We start from the raw sequence: 19,791 nt of genomic DNA, 5'->3' as shown, positions 1-19,791 counted from the left end.
ATCTTGTTCTGCGCCGCGTGAATTGTGAAGCTTGGTAAATTGCTTTATCTCTAAGCAACAGATTTCTCGTCCAACAATTGGGGCTAATCAGAGGGCAGATTTCATAGGCCCTTTGTTAGGTGGCTTGAATGAGAATTCATGGAAAGCACTTGCACAGTGTCTGGCTCATTGTAAGGGCTCAGTCCGTGTTACCTGTCATTATTATGAAAGAAAAGATCAAGAGAAGAGAAACTGCACCCCCTAATGTAATGGATTTCAGTAAGCATTCAGTAAGCACACACGTGCATGTACACACACATACTTATGTACATACAAGAGGATTACAGATGTTTAATGTTGGGGAGATGGTGAATATTCAGTCTGAAATTATTATTATTTTAGACAAAGTCTTACTCTGGTTGCCCACACTGGGGTGCAATGGTGTGATCTCAGTTCACTGCAACCACCTCCTTCCAGGTCCAAGCGATTCTCCTGCCTCAGCCTCCCGAGTAGCTAGGATTATAGGCACACGCCAGCATACCCAGCTAATTTTTATATTTTTAGTAGAGGTAGGGTTTCAGGCTGGTCTCGAACTCCTGACCACCCACCTCGGCCTCCCAAAGTGCAGGCATGAACCACCATGCTTAGCCTTAAAATTATTTTTATAAAACAAAACAATGCATTTTGTATATAACACAAACCGTGGAAAGTCAAACTTAAGAAATCTGTTGGGCAAAGAATAAGCAAACTTGAACCAAAGACTTTCAATGTCCCTTGATGTTTCCATAGCATATGAGTGCATGAAGAAAGAAGGTCAGACTTTGGTTTTGATGTAAATTTAAGCACGACTGCAATTAACTGGATTTTCGGAGTGAAGGCAGACATGGCAAAGTGAACTGTGGGCAGAGAAGCAGTGACGTTGCTGCATGGGCATGGCTGCAGCCCAGCCGCTGCTGTTGGGCTGAGATTTGGTGTGCTTTCCAGGACAGAGCAACTCAAGGATACAACGAATGTTGACCAGAGTCCTGGCGGGCATTCAGCATGGGGTGGGTGGATAGGCCTGACCCTTGGGGTCAGGATGTTCCAACAGGCAGGCAGAGCATGACAGAGGAGAATGGGGAGGTAATACTCAAAGTCCAGCAGGATTGGCTCTGGACATCAGGAAGTTCATCAGCAGGGAGCAGGGCCCTGATTGCTGAGCTTGAGCTGAAACATGGAAACTGGCAAGAGCAAGGCAAGTCTGGTTTACAGACCTTGAACTCCAGTCCCTCTGCAGCCCAGGTCTATGTGGCAGGATTCAGGATTCAGAACTTATGGTGGTTGAATGCAGTGGCTCATACCTGTAACCCCACCACTCTGGGGAGCAGAGCAGGAGGATTGCTTGAGCCGAGGAGTTTGAGATTAGCCTGGGCAACATAGTGAGACCCCGTTTCTTTCTTTCTTTCTTTCTTTCTTTCTTTCTTTCTTTCTTTCTTTCTTTCTTTCTTTCTTTCTTTCTTTCTTTCCTTTTCTTTTCTTTTCTTTTCTTTTCTTTTCTTTTCTTTTCTTTCTCTTTCTTTCCTTCCTTCCTTCCTTCCTTCCTTCCTTCCTTCCTTCCTTCCTTCCTTCCTTCCTTTCCTTTCCTTTCCTTTCCTTTCCTTTCCTTTTTCCTTTCCTTTCCTTTCCTTTCCTTTCCTTTCCTTTCCTTTCCTTTCCTTTCCTTTCCTTTCCTTTCCTTTCTTTCCTTTCTTTCTGTTCTTTCCTTTCCTTTCCCTTCCTTCCTTCCTCCCTCCCTCCTTCCTTTCGAGTCTCGCTCCATTGCCAGGCACCAGGCTGGACTACAGTGGCGCTATCTCACCTCACTGAACCTCCACCTCCCAGATTCAAACAATTCTCCTGCCTCAGCCTCCTGAGTAGCTGGGACTATAGGTATGCACCACCACACCCAGTTAATTTTTTGTGTTTTTAGTAGAGACGGGGTTTCACCATGTTGGCCAGGATGGTCTCCATTTCTTGACCTCATGATCCGCCCGCCTTGGCCTCCCAGAGTGCTGGGATTACAGGCATGAGCCACCATGTCCAGCCTCTGAGACCCTGTTTCTATGTTAAAATATATATATATTAAAAATGAGCCAGACATGGTGACTCTTTCCTGCAGTCTGAACTACTTGGGAGGCTGAGGTCAGAGGATTATTTGAGCCCAGGAGGCTGCAGTGAGCTATGATGGTGCCACTGCACTCCAGCTGTGGTGACAGAGCAAAACCCTGTCTCAAAGAAGACATTATGGTAAGCTAGAAGGACCCAAACACTGCTATTTAAGAGCTTCCTTGACTGAAGGTGGGGCTGGGCTTGCCGGTAAGGGTCAGATGTCACTTGCTTTGAGGAGTGGAGAGTGCAGAGACTGAGAAATCCAGAATTTTTTCTAGAATGTGCACGAACAATTCCCACTCCCTTCTCATATTCCTATTTTCTAATTATATCTAATTACTACTAGTACATCATATAGCTTTGCTTATTAAAAAAAAAAAAGTCGATACATGCTATTAAAATGGCATCCTCTATCTAAGCAGCTGTGTGATTTGAAACACAGTCTTATCCTTCAGTTTAATTATTTTTGATACGTAGAAGTCATAAAACTAACTTAACTTTAAAAAATAATTTTGTATATCTTTTTATGTAATTTGATAAATGGAAGATATTCATTTGTGCTTTATGTTTTCTGACTTTTGGGTTGAAAAGTCGTTGCAATATTGAGGAATGTTTAAAAAGAGCATTGTTAGCTTGGGAAAGTGATCATGTTGATTTTTTTTTTTTTTTTTTTTTTATACTGAGTCTTGCTCTGTCTCCCAGGCTGTCGCCCAGGCTGGAGTGCAGTGGCACGATCTCGGCTCACTGCAGCCTCCTCCTCCTGGGATCAAGTGATTCTCCTGCCTCAGCCTCCCGAGTAGCTGGGACTACAGGCATCCACCACCACAGCCAGCTAATTTTTTGTATTTTTAGTAGAGTCAGGGTCTCACCGTGTTAGCCAGGATGGTCTCAATCTCCTGACCTTGTGACATTTTCTTTCTAATGAGAAATGCATTCCAAATTTGCAACAACCACACTGGAAGTTTCTTTCAGGCAAGATTTATTGGGAATCTACCACAGCGCTGTGCCTACAACCCTTGGTAGAAATGGTGCTCAGTAAATATCAAATGTGTCTGACAGCAGGGAGAGGCTCTTAAAGCAGTGCCTCTCCAAAATTGAAGCCATTGAGTCTCATGCACTTTATCCTTGAAATCATAACAGAACCAACCCTCTATCGGGTGGAAGTGTTCACTGCCGAAATACGACCAAGTAATCAATCATCTTTGTTTCTCCCTCAGCTCTTCAAATCTCTCTCCCTACATTCCCTGTGGAGTGAATGTCACAATATCCACGTTGGTGTCTAAGTCAGACATCTTGGAGTCAGCCTGCTGCAAGGGAAAATGTGTGCTTCAGTGGAAAACCATGCATCGTCTAGAGACATCCCTCTGAGTTATGTGATTCTATGGGAGTTATTGTACAACTCTGTAAATTACATATAACTGATGGGATGCAAAATCATTCTGAGCTATCGATATGCAAATTCTGTCCTATCTTGTAGAGATTCAGTTGAGTTCTCTCCCACTGTGGGAGAGAACTAGTTTTACCTCCACCTAGTTTTACCTCCATCTGCACATTTATTTCAATATTCCTGATCTATAAATGTGTCTGTTTTTCAATTTCTCCCTTGATCCAGTTATAACATCTGCCTAGCACCTTCTTTATGAGTAAAATAAAATCTTTAACATGTGTTCATTTTATATCCTTATGAGTCATAATTTTACCATTTTTTTGGAAACTTATCTTTTAGCACTGCCTTTTTCTCACTCATAGCTTCTCATCCTTCATTTTGTTCACTTAGTTCTCTTTCTTCTAATGTCTTTCTAATTTTTCTCTTTCTCTGCAACTCTGCTGCTGCACTCCCAGCTAAGTTCATGGTGATTTTTTTTTTAACGTAGATCATGGCAACAGGCTTCTAATTGGTGCCCTGTGTTCAACCTTGGGCCTCCCCACATTCTGTTCTATACTCTTTAACTCCCAAAAAATGTACATCCTCTCCTATCTCTTTCCTTCTTAAAGCTCCTCAAAGGTTTTGCATCATCTATGTAGACCACTGGTCCTGTTAAGAAGCTGGGTCTTTGAGATACATTGTGAGCTGGGTCCTGCTGTAACCTTGTAACTATTTTCCCTACTTCTTCGCCTTCAACCTGAAGGCCTGGTCTCGAACTCCTGACCGCAATTAGCTTCCTCCAATAGCCTTTAACACCCCACTCACTTCTGGGCCTTCCCTCCTGCTCCTTCTTCTGCCTGCCTGCCTTCCCTCTCTAACTTCACTGGGCTAGTTCATCTCATCTCAGCCCACATGGAACTTTCCAAGGCAGGCCATCTCTATAGTGTGCCCTGTTCTTTCTCTGCAATAGAGAGTATGACACCATAGGGCTGCATTCTTTATTCCCCAGAAGACTGTAATTTCCATTCTGACAAGGATTGTCTTATTAACTCTTATAGCTCCCATTGCCTAGTTTAGAACTCCAATGAATATTTATTGGATGCATGTGACTTAGGGCCTGGGCACTGACTTAGAGCCCGGCCTAGCATACCAGCATAGCAGTGGTGACATTTTTTTCTACTACAATTTTGCAATAGTTATTCAACAACAGAGCTGGACAATATCCAGAGACTATCCTCTCCGAATCTTTCCTTGTAAACAAAGAGGTTAACCTATGTTCTTGGAGTACACAGGCAGGCAGGGGGTTTTTGGCAGAGCTGATCTTGCAGCTTGGTTCTGAAGATATACCTAAGGTGTGCTGATTCCTAGAGTTTTCTGACTCAAGTGTGGCCTGTGGTACCAGCAGCATTGGCATTCCCTGGGAGCTTGTTAGAAATGCAGAATCTTCCTTCTGAAGAACAGTTAGGTGTAAAAGAGAAAAAAGGTAAAGAAAAGAAATGTGGATCCTCAAGCCCCACCCCAAACTTCCAGAGCTAGAATCAGGATTTTAATAAAATAAGATGCCTAGGTGACTTGATTGCATATAAAGTTTGAGGAATACTGTCTAAGAGGTTCTACTTACTAGCTACGCAATGTTGGGCAGATTACTTAACCACACAAAGACTTTCACAAATGTAGAATGAGGCTCCTATTTGTGCATACCTTATAGGGCTATAATGAAGATTGAAAGTTAATATACACAAAGATTTTAGAATAATAGCATATAGTAAGACAGTGATTAGATATTATCTCTTGATAATATGACACCAGACTGAAGAATAAGACATGTCATTGGGATGTCGGACATCCATCTGTAGGCAGGCCTGCAGACAGGCAAATTCTTGTGAGCCAAAACTTGAAGATCTAGTTGGGAGATATATTTCCAAGAGTTTGTTTTCTTAATGAGTGACTCTCTCACTTAGAAAAGATGTATCTATTTGTGGTCATTTTCAGGAAGGTTTTCTAACTGTAGAAGTAGCAGTTAAAGACAAGGCCAGGCCAATCCAGCCTTTCTGTGAATTGCTCTACATGCAAATACACAATCTTGAGAGTTTCTTCTTGAGTCCTCTCAGTAAATTCCTTATAGTTTCCCATGACTCATTTCCTCTCTCTTCCCTGTGTTTCTTCTCTCTTGCTTTCCTTTTTCCTCTGTTGCTCCCTTTTTTTTTTTTTTAATTAGATAGTCCTGAGTTCTGAACTTTTTCTGGTGAATGAGGGCTGAGAGCCTTCAGGCTGGTCAGGTTGATGGGAATGCTTAGCTCGGAGAGTATGACTCAAGGTCAAACTTGAATCATGATAAAGTCACATTATCCTCTGCAGCTAGGAGTGGGGAAGTGTGAAGCCCCATCCTCTCCAACAGCATTAAATGAACCTCCCTGTGGTATCAGCCACTGAGCTAGACATGGGGAGTGTAGAGACAAATGGCCCCGATCTTGACCTTTAAGAGCTCGCTCCATTGTCTGTGAGGTTATGGGATGATCTGAGGAGCCTAAAACAGGTGTTTTTTTTTTTTTTTTTGAAAAGTTTTATACTACAAAATAAGATGAGAAAACAGATAATCCCACTGCTTAAGACGTTGGTATGTATAATTCCATTTTACTACTCATGTATGATCACTCTATCACCTACTTATCTATTTGTCTATCTTCATAAACTTTTTTGTATAAATGGAATGAGCCCGTATGTATATATTATTCTGCAATTTGGTTCTTTCATTTAACAATATATCACAGCATTTTTAAGATTCGTATTTCTAGTGGTATTCCATTCTTCTTAATAGGTACATAATATTTATTGAATAGATGTACCATAATTGGCTTGATCATTCTCTTTGTATACATATTGGCGTGTACATGTGTAAACCTTATTGTAGGATAAGCTTCCAGAGGTGAACTTGTTAGGTCACCAGATGTGCATATGATACATTTTAAAGGGCACTGAAGAAAAATGCTTTCCAAAACAAAAATTCTGTATCAATTTATAATGCCTGCTAACAGTATATAAAAGTTCTAGTTTCCCCTACACACTTAAATTTTTATTTTACTAATATAAAGAGAAAAATGCTATATTTTAGATTTTTATTACCTTAGTAGGTGGAATATGTTTTCACATGTTTTTAAGCTATTTGTATTTCTTATATGAATTCCCTGTCTCTATTCCCCATCTTTCTTTTCCTGTTATTTTTTGGTCTTTTTCTTTGATTTATAAGTCTTTGAATAGTGTGGCCGATAACTTAATGTCTTCTATCTGATACAGTATTTTCTCACTGTCTCATCTTTAAATTTGATTTCGTTTGCTTGCTTCATTTGTTATGGCCAGACAGATGCCTCCATTATTATTATTATTACATAGTCATATTCACACATTTTTCCTTTGTGGCTTATGAGTTTCATGTCTTGCTTGTAAAGACCGCACTCCACCCCAAGATTAAAAACCTAATACCAAACCTTAAGTTTGTATACATAAGGATGATTTGGTTTGGTTCAGCAGTAATACTTTATTAGAAAAATACAGCCACCTAGTGCCTTGAATTAATAGGCAATTATACTTGTTAAATTGTTGGATGGCATCTTTTAAAGGGCAGTTTGTTTACCAAACCATGTACACTAAATTAAGCTCTTCATTCTTACAATAGCTCTGTGAATATTCTATCACAGCAGTTGATCTTTTTTAAGAGAGACAGCTTAGAAAAAATCATCTCAGTATCTTGGTGTGCACAGGGTGTATTGATGGACTGCTCTTGTTGTCTTTTTTTTTGTTTTTTTTTTTTTCTTTTTTGGTATGAAGTCGGCATTGAGCTTCTTGCATTTAGGGAGGACTTGGGAGGACTTGTCTCGTCTGGTGCGTGTTCCCAGACATTGCGGGAAATCCAGGTGCTGCACGTTTGGGGCCTCTGGAGAAGTAAAAGCAGCCTCTCAAGGAAGCTAGCATGAAAGCGCAGTGAGATGGTACAGCTTAGGGAAGTAAAAGTTAATGATGGATGAAACTGGCTCATTTTAGAAACCACGTCCTGGGCAGAATCAGGCTCTCCAGTGGCTGCTTCTGCAGCCCTTGCCCTGCCCACACATCTCCCTCCAGCTGGCCTCAGCCTTTCCTTACAACGTCATCTCATTGTGGCAACAAAAGGACCTTTTTAAAGGCAAAGACCTTTGGAATACTCCAGGGCCTTCTTCCGAATATTCGGAAGGGCTCAACGAAACCAAATCAGAAGACAGAGTTTCAGAACACCTAAAACAGCCTGCTGCATGATCTCTTGAGTTGTTTTTGGTACTTACTAGACCCCACACTTGTGGGCAGGAGGAAAACCACCGGCTTGTTTGAAGGTGGTGCCATAAACCTAGTCCAGAGATGACCTGGGGAGCCAGCTGACACTCACTGGCTGATCTTGGCCACAGGCGGACCTAGATAGAAACTTTGAGATAAGGAGCTCAAGGTGATTAAAGAAGCACAGAGAATTCTCCATGTCTCTAGGCTGATCCCACAACCCAGGACTGCTTTCCTACTTCTGTTTGGTGGCATCATAAACCTCCTCTACCTAAAAATATCCCTGCTCTCTACCTCCCTCTCACCTCTAGCTAAGTGGCTCTTTCCTTCTACTTGAAATTCTACTCCCAAAGTAGCTCCAGGGAAGCAGGTGGGATGATGGAAAAGAGGGAGAAAGGAATAAAAAGTGAAAGTGAATCTGGAGCAGTCAAGGACCTTTGAATATTCATAGGAAAAGGAAGGAGCCTCACTGAAAACTGGGCAGACGCTGCGAACATGCAGTTCCTGGTGTATTAGCTTCCCAGGGCTGATGTAACAAAGTGCCACAAAGTGGGTAGCTTAGAACAAAAGAACTTCATTGTCTCATAGTTCAGGAGGCTGGCTGTCAAATCAGTATCAGTGGGGCCATGCTCCCTCTGACATTTGTAGAGGAAGGACACTTCCTTGCCTGTTCCAGTTTCTGGTAGCCCAGACATTCCTGGGCTTGGGGCAGCATCACTCCAAAGTGGCATGATTCATTCTCCCTGGGTCTCTTCTCATTGTCTTCCCTCTGTGCGGATCTGTCTCTGTATGCAAAGTTCCCCATTTTTATAAGGATAACAGTCTTACTTAGAGCTCACCTTAATGGGCTCATTTTCACTTGGTGACCTTTGTAGAGACCCTCTTTCAAAATAAAGTTACATTCTGAAGGACTGGGAGTTAGGGCTTCAACATATCTTTTTGGGGGAACACAGTTCAACTCATGGTACAGAGGAAGAATTTCAAAAAGCGAATAAGCTTATGAAGAGGGAGGAAATATTGTAGGGAAGGACAGTGTTCTTTACTCACCCATTGCTAGGTTCATGGCTAAGATCCTTATAATGAAAGATAAATTAACAAGAGAAAACCATACACATTTATTTAACATAAGTTTTATGTGACATGGAGATGGAGACCTAAAGAAACAGGGAAGCCCTTGTATTTTTATGCTACATTTCATGAAGAAGTGGGTGGATGGAGAAGTATGAGTAAACAAAGGGGGTATAATCTAATGCTACTAAAGTGGGGGGAATTTAGCAAGGCCTTTTTGTTCAGGTTCTTCTCTGTATCTTTAGAGTTAAACAGATTCATTTTCTCAGGGAGAAATGGGAGGATAACTCTGGAATGAAAGTTTTGTGACCTGTTTCACAGGAGAAGCATGAGTGGAAGCTAAAAGTGAATTTCCTGCTTCTGCTGTTTTCTCAAATGCCAAGGTGCCATACTTTGGGTTAGCATGTCCTGAACCCGTTGAGATGATCAAAACCACTAGCAATCGTAGGAATGCACTTTTCTCTGTAAGACTTGCAAAAATTAGAACGCTGTTAATGCCAGCTGTTGGTTAGAGTGTGAGGGCAGAAAAACGCTTGTGTTCTGCTAGTGGGCTCGTGTAGACTGGAGTCACCGTTTTGGTTGGATAGCAGCCTGGCAGAATTTATTAAATGGAAAATGTAATATCTTAGCGATTCAGCATCTAGGAAGGTACCCAAAGAAATTCTCACACAGCACCATCATGACATTTGCCCAGCCTTTTTGTTTTGTGTGTGTGTGGTCGGGAATTTGAGACAACTTAGATGTCTGCTGGGAGAGATGAGAATTAAATGTGGTGCATGTGTGATGGTATTATGCAATGAATTAGGCACCTACCTAAGAACATAGACAGATCCTAAGAGTATAGTGGTTAGATTTTTTAGCAAGAAAGAAAAAGAATGAAATGTATAACACAATAACATTTAGATCAATTGAAAACACAGACATATGTCTTGATTGAGGTGTCAGCCATACAAATTTATATATGTGATAAAGTGTCACAGAAGTATACATCAAGACATAAACACACACACACAAAAGAGTCCATGCAAAAAGCTGGTAAAATTTGCCTAAGATCTGTAGTCCAGGTAATTGTTTTGTGCTAATGTCAATTTCCTGATTTCATTATTGGACGATAGTTATGTGTCATTGGAGGAAACTGGGGACCTGGCTTCTAGGGGACCTCTATGTATTATATTTTTCTAGATGTCTTTTTTGTATGTGATAAAATATACATAACATAGAACTTACCATTTTAAACATTTTTACCTGTTCATTTCAGTGGTATTAAATACGTTCACAGTGTGCTGCAACCATCACCATTATTAATCTCTAAAATGTTTTCTTCATCACAAGCTAAAACTCATCCCATTAGACAGTAATTCCCCATTCTCCCTCCTCTGCCCCCTGTAACCACTATTCTACTTCTTGTCTCGGCAAACTTGACTATTCTAAGTACTTCAGATAAGTGAAATCATGCAATATTTGTCCTTTTGTATCTAGCTTATTTCATTTGGCATAATGTCTTCAGAGTTCACCCATGTTGAAGCATGGATTAGAATTTTGCTCCTTTCTATGGATGAATAATATCCCCATTTTATTTTAAAATATATTAATATTTAACTATATACCACACATTTAAAAAACATATGCATCTGTTGATGAACCCGTGGGTGTTCTAACCTTTTGTCTGTTATGAAGAACGCTGATATGTACATCGGTGTACAAGTATCTATTCGAGTCCCTCCTTTCAGTTCTTTTGGGTGTATACCTGCGAGTACAGCTGCTTGATCGTATGATAATTCTATGTTTAACTTTTTGAGAAACTGTCAAACTGTTTTTCCACAGTGACAATGGCTATACCTCCACCAGTAATGTATGATTTTCTGAGTTGGTTTTAGTATTTACCAGACCCCAGGCGTGTGGGCAGGAGGGAAACCACAGTCTTGGTTGAGGGGACACCTGTAAACCTAGTCCAGAGATGCCTTAGGGAGCCAGCTGACACCGGCCGATCTCAGCCACAGCCGGACCTAGAGGCTTTGGGATACGGAGCTCAGAGTGATGTATGAGGTTTCCAACATCTACACATCCTTGTCAACACTTCCTTTTTCTTTTTTTTTTTTTTTTTTTTAGATAATGGCCAGTGTCGTGTGTGAAGTGATATCTCATGTGGTTTGGATTTGCATTATCTAATGACTACTGATGCTGAGCCTTTTTTCATGTGCTTCTCTATAGTATTTTTTTTTCAACTTCTTTTGCATCTATAATTGTTGGAAAATGAAAAGTTCATACTTTTATAGCATCAATATTTTATTTTATATTTTATATTTTATTTATAGCATATATATGCTACATATATATGTGTGTGTGTGTATATATATATACATGTGTATACATCCATAGATACCATGCAATAATGTCATTTTGTAAGAACACATAAAAATAAAAACATAGGGCCGGGAGTGGTGGCTCACACCTGTAATCCAAGCACATTGGAGGCCAAGGCGGGCAGATCACCTGAGGTTGGGAGTTCAAGACCAGGCTGACCAACATGGTGAAACCCCATCTTTAAAAACATAAATAAATAAAAAGATATACATTAAACAGATTAGAATGGTTGTCTCTAGTGAAGTAAATAGTACTTGGAGATTTTTAAAAAATAAACTGTAAACTAAAAATATAATCCTAAGGCGCCCATCAACTGAACCTACCCCCTCTTGGCCAAGGAGACTCCTGACAATCCTTAAAAACTGAGTTCCCAGCCATGATGGAAAGGGAACTTGGGCTCGCCTCCTTATCCTCCTTTTTGAGGTTAGGCACAACAGCTAACCAGCGTTAATGTTATAGCAGAGATCATAAGGCTGATAAAAGTAGACTCTTTGTGGCTATAAGATACCAAATCATAAACGAGACCTAGGGCCAGGCCAGCCACAGGTTAAATTATGCCTGAAGGCCACCAGTGTTGCTAAACAGGTCGTATTGCGGCTGACTCTGACATCCTTAATTTCACCTAACCATTCCTTTCTGTTAGCTGCAAGTTTTTAGGCAAAGCTTTGTTCCTTTAACTAATTGCCGATTAAAGGATCTCTGAATTCACCTATGACTTGTAAGTCCCCTGTTTTGAGATATCCTGATTTTGGGGACAAAACCAATGTATACCTTCCATATGTTGATTTATGTCTTTGCCTGTAATTCTTGCCTCCCTGGAATGTACAAAACCAAACTGTCGTCTAACCACCTTGGGCACACTTTCTCAGGACTCCTTGAGACTGTTTCCCTAGGCTACGGTCACTTGAACTGGATCAGAATTAACCTTGTTAAAATATTTTACAGGGTTTCGTTTTTCCATTAGCAAAACAAAGCAGCCAGACCCAGTGGCTCACACCTGTAATCTCAGCACTTTGGGAGGCTGAGGCAGGAAAATTGCTGAGGCCAGGAGTTTGAGGCTGCAATGAGCTCTAATTGTGGCACTACTTCAGCCTGGGTGACGGAGTGAGACCCTGTCTCCTAATATATGTATAAAATAAAAAATATCTCAGGGTATGCTTAAGTTAAGCAAAATAATAATAATTAAACATAAAACTAAGCAAAATAATGATAATAAATTAAAAATAAATAAAACTAAGCAAGAGGAGGCATTGAGAAGACCAAGATGACAAAGGACCCTAATCTAAGGCATACGATTAACTTGAACCTTTGCACATGAAGTCCAAAAGCAAAAATAAAATTGGAAGGTGAGAAGGCAGGGAAAACACATTCTTCAAGCCTACAGTCATGTCTGTTCCTGCCTCTCCTCATCCCACACAGCAGGCTGATATTTAGAAGACCAGTTTGTCTTCTTAGCCCTCGGGCCTCCTTCCCTCCGCCCCTCCATGGCCTGATGAAAGAGACCCAAGCTTGGCCGATGTGGAGGTGGGGAAGGCTTGGTGGCCGAAAGACTAATCAGCAGGTGGAAACTCCCCTTTCCTCCCCTTCTCACCGTTTGCTAGCTGTACGGCCTCAGTCCTCTGCTTCTTCTTGAGGAAAGTGTGGGAATTCCTCCTCTCCGAGGCCCCTCCTAGCTGCCTCACACTCTGCCTTGAAAATGCTCAGACCACCGTAACCCCAATAGGTTAAGTCCCTGAGTATGGCTGCCATAGTCAGTCACGTGACCCGTTGGTAGAGAACACCCTCATTTTTAGGTGGAAGGGGTGAACGGGTTGTTCTTTCAAAGGTGACCTCAATTGCTCTAAAACCTGGAGAGGAAACCAAGGAAGGTTAATTTTTTCTCAGGAACCTGCCCTTTAAACAGTTTCAACCATCTTCTTGGCATTTCAGCATTTTCATTGCCAACTGGAGACCAGTGGGCACAGGAGGAGGGAATTTCTTAAGGGGCGTAGTCAGATTTTAAAAATCCAAACAAAACTCAGAGAAGATGGAGCCAAGGGTTGTAGGTTGCAGGGAAAAGTAAAAAGCCTGTTTTGTTTTAACTCCATTTAAGTACTTGCTTTCTTTCAAATAAACACCAGAAATAGCATTTGCCAGAATTCAATTTCAATAGCACGTATGTGTGAGTTTCAGCCCAAAGTGTTGTATTGGAAAGGCTGGCAACTCTTCTACAAGCAATTTCCCTCACCAGGATGTATAGAAGACTGATTTCCATTATTTACATTACAGCAGGGACACTTTCCCATTCTGCACTGGGAAATAAGGAGCCGGAATTCTTTTAATTAAGCAGCTTGTTTTGTTTTGTTTTGGTGACTACCTCAGTGAAACCCGTACGGAGGGGAGGATGTGGTGGAAGGAGGGGCTTTGCAGGCGGCACCCTGGCCAGTGGGCTCAGCGGCATGGCTGGCAGAGTTTACTTCTTGAACCTGCAAAATGACTTGGCTTCAAAGTCACCTCGGTGAAAGTCAATTTGCTCTGGTGGAATTGAATTCAGAGATTAGAGGCACAACTGGCTCATGGAAATTTACAGGTGACACACACCCTACAGGAGGGCAACGCTTTTTTTTTTTTTTCTTAGCATCCCCAGTCAGCTTAGAATAACAAGCAACATTAGCTACAGGGGAAAATAGATAAGTTCAGGAATGCAAACTACTTTTCCTAATTTACTTGGAAAGAACCTCTTTTCAGCAAATAAATCAGCCCTTGTTGGTTTTGTTTTACCATTTAAAAAAATTACAAAAACTAAATGTATCATTTAGAAAAAATAACGCAACTATTAAGTATGTGTTGCTTTTAATCAACTGAAATCTTCAAAGCTACTAGAAAACAAAATGTGCAAATATACTAGTACATTTGAGCAAGAATGTAACAAACTTGCCATCTGTTTACAGTAACCTGATGTGAATCCTACATATGCTGGCACACAAGGGGATGACCCCAGAGCTGTATTGGCTGGAATTTGCAGCATTCGGACCCTGCGATTGTTCGGAAGTGTGAGAAGTCATGCAGGTTTAGTGGCCTTTACAGAAACTTTAAATAGCCCTCCCCAAGCCAGCAGAGATGGCATATGCAACCTGGCCTGAGGTGCAAAGAACTGCCTGCAGAGGGCCGCCTGCCAGCAAGCGCACACACACAACGCACACCCCCTGCGCACGCTTGGCATGGCTGGTGGCACTGGGTCCATCTCAGTGAAAAGCCCTCAGTCTTCTGCTTGATTTCTTTTTCTTTTTAAAAATTATACTCTGAGCTCTGGGGTACACATGCAGATCATGCAGGTTCGTTACATAGGTGTACACATGCCATGGTGGTTTGCTGCACCCATCCGCCATCCTCTACATGAGGTATTTCTCCTAATGTTATCCCCCTCAATCCCCCCACCCCCTGCTAGCCCTCCACTAATCCCCCCACAGGCCCCAATGTGTGATGTTCCCCTCCCTGTGTCCATGTGTTCTCATTGCTCAACACCCACTTACGAGTGAGAACACAATGTAACACACCTTCCTTACACCTTATACAAAAATGAACTCCAGATGGATTAAAGATTTAAACATAAGACCTAACACCATAAAGACCCTAGAAGAAAATCTAGGCAATACCATTCAGGACATAGGCATGGGCAAGGACTTTCTACTTGATTCTTTTATGAAAACAGCACTGGGTATCCCTAGGGGAGGCTGCCAAGCTGCTTAAGTGAGATCAAAGGTTCCAGGAGCATGTGCTCTTCAGAACGCAGGTTTCTCGAAGAAAAGGGAGGAAATTCTGTGGTTGGAGAGTTCGGGAGGTGGGGCTACTGGTCTGTTCCTGTAGGAAATGTACAGTGTTCACACACTACCACAGTGGACAGCCTGCAGCTAGGAGCTCTGCTAACTTTTTTAAATAAAATAAAAATGCAGGGGTGGGGGAGGTATGGGAGAGTTCCCTGATCTGGAGAAAAGTAACCACTCCCTAAATAAATGGCCAGAGCAGCACCCCATTAGAAATCCTGTCCTTCTGCTACCGCTTGGGGAGGAAGCAGACACAGGAGAATGCACATCGCATGGCATCTGGGGAGACTGCAGCCCCTCTCCAGGGAGTCCCTGGTCTTCAGGATGAAAATTGCCTACTTGAGACCAATAGGCAGCTGGGGAAGCCCTAACTCCCATGCTTGATTCAGCCCTGACTGGGAGAGCTTTCCACAAAGCTTCATTCAGAAGCTTGGTCTGGCGGTGAGGATGGGCCTGTGTGAGCTCTCCGTTGGTGACCAGCTCTTCTCAGTTGACCAGGACTCTTCCAGGGTTGGCACTGAAAGTCCTGAATTCCAGGAATCCCCTCAGACCTGGGTGAGCCTGGACATTTGGCCACCTTAGCTCTCTTAGAAAAAAGACAAAGCATTCAATCCAATCTAATTTTGAAAAGAAAATAAGAACTAGAGGTCTGTCCACAGGAGTTGCAAAAGATCGCCTTTAACCTGGGTAATTCACCCTCTGCTTATTTTTGTTGTCTTTTCATCTGTTTCCTGGTAGTAAATCTCAGAGAAGAAAATGTACTGTGGGGTTGCCTGGGGCTGGGTGGGGCGTGGTAGCTGGGGACGGCTGGCTCAGAAGCCAGGGAAATCTCTGAAGGTAGAGTGAAGCTGGCTGCACCCTGGGGCCTGTGGAAAGAAAGAGCAGGCCAGCTGGTCTGGGCCCTAGGTGCCCCCCTTCCCCAGAAGCTGCTCAGCCCTGCCCTCCTAGGGCCTTTCCCTCCTCCCTTCGCTTCAAACCTGCTTCCCCACAGTGCACTGGAGCAGATTAGTCCATGCTTTGCACTGTTTCATTTTGGAGAGGGAGCAAGGCTCTGGGAAAAACACTAAAACATGTTCTTGGCTCTTTTCACGCCACACTTCTTTTCCTTGCTTCTTGTCTTCTTGCATCCTTGCCTGCTATCATTTTTATTTTTCTTTCTTTTCTAGGACTCGTTAAGTCCCACTACTGTCAAGCCCAAGTGTCACTACCGCCCCCTTGTGTTTTCTTGACGGAAGAACGCAGCCCCAGGGCTGCCCACACACCTAGAGAGAACTGTAGGGCTGGAAAGGTGGGATACCTCTTCCTACCCATCATAAAGGTCACAGCTGACACTCCTATAGGAAAAGACAGGTTAACAGGAGGAAAGCATAACAAATTTACTTTAATCAGAGTTTTACATAACACAAGAGCCTGCAGGAATAAAGACCCAATGACTCAGGATAAACCATCTGTTTGTATGCTTAGGTTCCATGAAGAATAGACAGCTGTGTTGAAATGTGATTGGACAAGGGGTATGGTCTAATGGTGATAGATCGAGGCAGGGAGACCCAGCGAGTTCTCTCCAGATTCTTTTTTGGCCTCTCTATGCAACATTTCTCCTCCTGGGTATGGGGCAGGATCCTTCTGAAAAGAGAAAAGGGAGAAAGGAAAGAGTGACTTTTTCAGGCTTTATGGCTTACTTTGGGGGAGAAGAGTACTAGTTTTATGAGCCACCTTGGAGGAGAGGAATTCTGGTTTCTATAACTTGCTTTGGGAGACAGAGGACAGGAGAAGGGCAGAGAGGGAGACTCCTTCTGAGGCCACTTCTGAGGTCTTCTGATCTCCTTTAGTTTAAAGCACTCAGTGTGCCAAAGCTCCATACTTTGGGGTGATGTTTTTTGGAGCCTCAACAGAACCAAAGACTGGATGTACGCACAGCTGTGAATAGATGGAATGCCAATTGATTAAATAGGGTTGGCAGGCCAGGCATGGTGGCTCGTGCTGCCTGTAATCCCAGCACTTGGGGAGGCTGAGGCAGGAGGACTGCTTGAGCTCAGTAGTTCAAGACCAGCCTGGGTAACACAGTGAGACCCATCTCTACAAAAAAATAAAATAGTAGCCAGGCATAGTGGCATGCTCCTGAAGTCCCAGCTACTGGGGAAGCTGAGGCAGGAGGATCACTTGAGTCCAGGCAGTCGATGCTGTAGTGAACAAGACCATGCTACTGCACTCTAGCTGGGCAGCAGAGCAAGACTCCATCTAAAAAATAAACAAACAGGGTTGGCAAAGGAAATACATGCCAACTTAGGTGAAATTCAGACTGGGTGGCCTGAATGGCATCTGGAAAGCCCGAAGGCCTTGAGTAACTGGGGAATTCCCTAAGATAGAACACCTTGATCTCGTCTATGTACAATGAGCCAGAGAGGGTCTTTATCTTAAGATTTGATAAGCACATAAGGGCAGGGACTGTGCCTATCTTAATACTGAATTTTTAATTCTTGGCACAGAGACCTGTATGGGAGTCAGATTTATATCGTAATTACATTATTAGTAATTACACATGAACAGAGAACACTATCGTGTTTTACTACATGCAGGGCACTATTCTAAATATTTTATATGTATTGTTCTGCCTATTCGTTACAAGCACCCTATAAACTATCTCTCCCATTTTACAAACAAGGAAAGTAAGGCTGAGAATACGCAACTCACCTAGGAGAACTGACAGGGTCAGGCTTTGAATCCAGGCTGTCTGGTGCGTGAGCTCTCTCACAAACTCTTCCATTATATGTCTCTCTCATTTATATGAATCTATATTTTGTCACAATTCAAGAGCATCTGCTGTTAGCAAAATAAAATGCATTTTTTTGGGGTGGTGCAGTTTCCCTCTTGTTGCCTAGGCTGGAGTGTAGTGGCACAATCTTGGCTCACTGCAACCTCCGCCTTCCAGGTTGAAGTGATTTTCCTACCTCAGCCTCCCAAGTAGTTGGGATTACAGGCATCCACCATCACGCTCAGCTAATTTTTTTTTTTTTTTTTTTTTGAGACGGAGTCCAGCTCTCTCACCCAGGCTAGAGTGTAGTGGTGCAATTTTGGCTCACTGCAACCTCCGCCTCCTGGGTTCAAGCAATTCTCCTGCCTCAGCCTCCCAAGTAGCTGGGGCTACAGGCGCAGGCCACCATGCCCAGCTAATTTTTCTATTTTTAGTAGAGATGGGGTTTCACCATGTTGACCAGAATGGTCTCAATCTCTTGACCTCGTGATCAGCCCGCCTTGGCCTCCCAAAGTGCTGGGATTACAGGTGTGAGCCACAGTGCCCGGCCATTTTTTTGTATTTTTAATAGAGATGGGGTTTCACCATGTTGGCCAGGCTGGTCTTGAACTCCTGACCTCAGGTGATCCCCCCTCCTTGGCTTCCCAAAGTGCTGAGATTATAGGAGTGAGCCACTGCACCTGGCCAAATGCACTTTTTAATCTGGAAAAACGATACATTATGGTTTGTACTGGAGTACTGAAAACCAGCCAGAGTTTTAAAATATTCTTAACTGCTACACACCTTCATCAAATAATGCATTTGTATATAATTTAAATTAAACTAAATTTGGCCTGAGGCTGCCCTTGTACCTTGAGTCCCTATATAATGAATTGCGGCCTAACTTAGTACATAAGCAAACTGAAGGCCTAATTGAGGAGTATATTTTATGTAACATCTAGCTGAGTCTCAGCCAATCACAAGCTGCCAACTGATCAGACCATGCCCAGATAAGGCAAACACAGAGCTGTAACCAACTGAGTGATTCTGTATCTCACTTCCATTTCTGTCTATAAACGCCCCAGCTTAAGGACATAGCTGTCAGACCCTCTAATGGTTCTGAAGGCGGCCTGATTCTCGAATCATTCTTTGAGCAAATAAATTCTGTTAAATTTAATGTGTCAAAAGTTTTTCTTTTAATGAGGTAAAGGGCAATGTTTTGATAAGTATTAATACATATTTCTTTTACCTTTCTAAAAGCCACGACTTATGCCTAGTTGGCCCCAGACCCATTTGCCTTGGGGAAAAAAAGAGGGTTGTGTGGGACTGGGGATTTGTTGAAATACAGTGTGAATGCAGAGAAAGACAAGATAGCATTTAGAATCTGATGTGTGAAAGATAATTAAGATCTTTTTTCCAATTAACCTCCCACCCCCACCCCACCCCCTACACCTTAACATACCCAATCCTGGGTAACCCAGCTCACATAGTTCTCCTGCTGGGGAGAACAGAATTGTTATCAGAGTGAAAGCTTGAGATGTGTAGCCAGGTAATAGGAGAAACTAGAGTCTTCTGGCCCCAGGGAATTGTGAAAAGGCTTGGAGAAGGAGGCAGACCGGAATGGGTTGTGTGTGCCCACACTTGGGCCTTATTTGTCTTTGGCTCAAGGAGGGGCGAAAGAAAAAGCCAAGGACAGAGGAAGGTTCTTCTGAACCAGATACTCCTTAGGACATCAAAGAATCTCTCTGGATCAGTTCTCAGACCTGCATTGCTCAACCTGGGAGGCAGCCATGCCACATGTACTCTCACTACAGAGAGAGGCCCTGGGTGGAACGATCCTGGGCTGCCTTCGCATCCCACATCATATGGGTGCTGAGCTAAGAACCACAGAGCTTTCCGTAGGCCTGCCGTGGTGGGCTGGAAGGGATTTCAGGGCTGATGCTGGAGTTGGTGGAGGTCTTTGGGAGCAGAGGACCACCAGGATGGCAGGCTAAGTGGAGGCTGGGCTGGGACTGAGGGGTCAAAAGTAGTGAGAATTGAGTGAATTTGGG

General features: G+C 42.8%; 2 long non-coding RNA genes across 3 annotated transcripts in view; both read left to right on the top strand.

Moving 5' to 3' along the window:
- LOC116561743 overlaps positions 1-19,791 on the top strand; it is a 119,887-nt gene that overhangs the window by 61,818 nt on the left and 38,278 nt on the right. The window lies entirely within an intron of this gene.
- Positions 607-19,707, top strand: LOC116561744. The gene is made up of 3 exons (XR_004273582.1): positions 607-897; positions 3,584-3,590; positions 19,697-19,707. It is a non-coding gene; the product is annotated as an uncharacterized LOC116561744 (long non-coding RNA).

Source organism: Sapajus apella, unplaced genomic scaffold (genome assembly GCF_009761245.1).
Source record: "Sapajus apella isolate SASKATOON/1434 unplaced genomic scaffold, GSC_monkey_1.0 scaffold30, whole genome shotgun sequence".
NCBI lineage: Eukaryota > Metazoa > Chordata > Mammalia > Primates > Cebidae > Sapajus > Sapajus apella.
Note: the sequence above shows the minus strand (reverse complement) of the source record. Positions and strands in the feature narration are given on the sequence as shown.